Raw genomic sequence first — 3,357 nt, forward strand, 5'->3', positions numbered from 1 at the left:
CTTTAATGTAGTTTCTATTTTCAAACCTTTTCAAAGGTTACTTTGGTTTCAACAGGAAAAGCTGATTTTAATGATAAAAGCAACAAGGCTTTGCTGTAAATTAACAGAAGACTTTGTTGCCATGGTAACAGGCATGTTACTCGTCATGTGAAGGGCAACTTTTTTTACGTGAGTTTTTAAGTGTTGTAACTAGAAACTGATAACTTAAAAAGTTAAAACGTTTATTCATGACTGCAAAGGTTTCCTTAAGATGTCGACCAAAGTCTTGTTGCCTCATTGCTTATTTGTTCTTGTTGAACTTAAAGATCTACTAATGAAAGAAATACAGTTTTGAATTTTTAACACCACATTTTTTCCGGCATATTTGTGTTTATTATTGTTTTTTTACTTTAAATCTGGCAGAAAAAATGTCACCTGCAAAAATACTCAGAAAAACTCAACTGTCAGAAATTCGACTGCAGAGGCGTTGAACTCCGCATGACCCGGACCAGAGCGATCCGGTTCCTCTTTCTGGGTTCAGGTAGGTGGAGCTTTGATGATGTTTGCTTCACATTTCAAATATTGTTGTTTGTTCTTTAGTGTTTACTTGTAAATAAATGGATTCTCTTTTTATTGGAGACATTCTTTTGGTGTTTTTGTTATTAAAGTTTAGACCAAATCCCTTTTATGTTATGCCTCTCGATCCCCTAGACCAAAACAGGGTCTAACATAAATTGGGGGCTCGTCCGGGATCTGTTGTCCATCTGGATCCGTTTCATTTGTTTTTTTGTTTTTTTTTAATTACTTGAAATTTGTAAAATTCTGTTAGTTCCTGCAGACAAAGTGTGGTTGTCAGTTTTTCTTTGTGGTTTGTTTGTGATGGAATTTGAGTTGATTGTCTTGTTAATGGAAATAAAGAGCATTTTGGAAATCAAACAGAATATAATATAAAAACATGTTATAATTGCTAAAAAAAAAAATTTTCATCAAAAGAAACAAAAAAACGAACATTCGAACATTCATTTAACACCCCTTGATAGAAATATAGTCCAATACTGTCATGGTGCCTCTGTCAGTCTCCTCCCCCTCTCCAATCTCCTCTCCACCTGGCTGCTGATCATCCCCAGCTGCAACCACTCAACTCTTCACCTCACCTGCCTACTTAAGGAGCTCCAGGACCTTCATTCCCCGCCAGTCCGTTGCCCCTGATGGTGCTTAGTTTGGTCACCTCGTTCATGCCACAGTCTTGCCACGTTTTTGTCAAGACTCTGACTAACGCCTTTCTCACTCACCCTCAGGAATCTCCTACCACGAGTGGTTGCGTGTTTTCGTCCTGCGTCCAGATCTTCAGTCGGGTCTTCTCTCCACGGTCACACCACGAGCCTCTGCCTCTGCTCCACGTTCCCGAATCCAAGACGGCCATCTCCCTCTCGGAGGACAAGATCGCCTGCTACACCTCCTACCTCTGCCTCCTGCCCGGAACCTGCTTCCTGTCCTGTTCAGGACCCCACCTCCTCGTCACACTATTAAACTCATTACCTACCAAGCTAATTCTCTGCTGTGTTTCTTCCGGGTTCCAGCGTCTGGGTCGCCACGTGTTCTGTAGCCATGACAAATATGAAGCAGCTAATCATGAAGGAAGTGTCGGTAGATCATAGACTATCAATAATGAATAGAAAAAATGTTAAATATATTTTCTTTAGCTGCTGGTCTCCATTTGGTCTCCTAAACGTTCCTCGATTGACCTGCAGAATCTTTGGTAAATATCCACTTGGACGTCTGGAGTTTTCTAGCTCCTCGTCTTCAGGAAGGTGTGAGCGTTCAGCGTCCATCCTGACCGTAGAAGGAGCTGTTAACGGATCTGATCTCTCCTCGACTGAGCCGAGGTCCAATCTCCAACAGAACTTATCAGTATCACCTCCAAACACTCAGACCAACAAGCCGCTGAAGGGAAAATGACAGAAGACTTTCTAGAAAAGTGGACGGCGTGGAGAGGCGACGCCATGCAGACGGCGTGAGACAGTAGCCATGGCGCCGTCCCGACTCGTTTCAGACGGTCTTACCCAGAAGTGCTAATCCCTGCAAAGAAGGACGGAGGAACTTCTCCTGACAACTTTCTGCAGCTTCCTGTGTGTGACAGCAGCTTCTCACTCAGGGCTTAAAAGGTTCAGAAAACTGCATTTATTGGGATAAAACCTCCATTTTCAGACCCGTCTGACAAAAACAGACTTTCTTTTATGAACTCTGTCGGGGACTTGAATACATTAGACACTCAGAGCGAATAGATGTTTCCCATCATTGGTTTTCAAGCGGCAGTTCCTGCGGCCGTCGTCTCTCTGATCCTACAAGGCCGCGGCTAACAAGCAGGACGAGTCGGCCATCCTTATTAGCCGCGGTCTGGACTGAGGGTGGACGGAGTCTGAGTCGATGTCAGACCTCAGAAATCTGCTCTCCATGAACAGACGCTCTCCTTCACACGTTAGCAAATTGGATTTTAACAGACGACGAATACACTCCTTTGTAGGAGAAAAAATCACCTCAACGAGTCACTGAGACTTCTGCTGATAAAAGGGTCTAAACTCTCAGGAAATCACTTCTCACCAGCTTGATTCTATTTTTCTTTCCATAATTGGGAGTTTAAATCAAAGACATAGCTAAAGGCTGTTCTCTCTGCACAGTCTGGTCTCCTGGACAGAACCAGATTACATTTTGTCCCCTAATTAGTCGGACAGGTTCTGATGTCATCTGGACGTTTCCAGGGAAAAACCAAATCCAAAAGTCGACCTCACATCTGTCTGGTGTTAAAGTATTTACCTGGACGTAAAGATGGATCCAGATCACCTGCTAATCCTGCAGAAGGATTCGTCGATGTTAGAAGCCGGGCAAACGCCGCGGCTCAGCGGATACCTGGGAGTCCGAACCCGGGAGCCGACAGCACGGATGTCAGGAGTCAGCAGCCACTGCCGGCTTACTTGACCTAAGCTCTAATCACAGCGGACCAATTATCAGCTACCTGAAAACATGCGAGGGCTTTCAAATCCTCTGAATGGGGCAGTTTTAATCCATTCGCTGCAAATCCAGCTCATGTTGTAAATTTGAAAACTCCGGAGAATGAAGTCAAGGTTGATTGCTCGACAATCTTCTTCACTTTTCATGCTTCCAGGTTTCACCTCACTTTAACAAATGGCTTCACATTTGTTGCTGCCATGAAGTTGTTTTCTTAAACACAGCAGCAGCAGAAGTTCATTAATCAAACGGGATTTCTATATAAAACCAACAGGAGCTGCCGTCAGGGTGTGAGCAGCAGGAGGTCATCTCCACAGGTAATTAAGAGAACACTTTCTCCTCTTTAAAAAAAGGTGAAATCTTTGGCCCACT

At 43.8% G+C, this 3,357-nt stretch overlaps 1 long non-coding RNA gene across 1 annotated transcript; it reads left to right on the plus strand.

Annotated features, from left to right (window-relative positions):
* The first annotated feature begins 395 nt into the window (after positions 1 to 395).
* On the plus strand, positions 396 to 1,525 carry LOC112140676. Its single transcript, XR_002918225.2, has 2 exons — positions 396 to 1,190; positions 1,278 to 1,525. It is a non-coding gene; the product is annotated as an uncharacterized LOC112140676 (long non-coding RNA).
* Positions 1,526 to 3,357: the final 1,832 nt, after the last annotated feature.

The sequence above is a fragment of the Oryzias melastigma genome, unplaced genomic scaffold (assembly GCF_002922805.2).
Source record: "Oryzias melastigma strain HK-1 unplaced genomic scaffold, ASM292280v2 sc01859, whole genome shotgun sequence".
Lineage (NCBI taxonomy): Eukaryota > Metazoa > Chordata > Actinopteri > Beloniformes > Adrianichthyidae > Oryzias > Oryzias melastigma.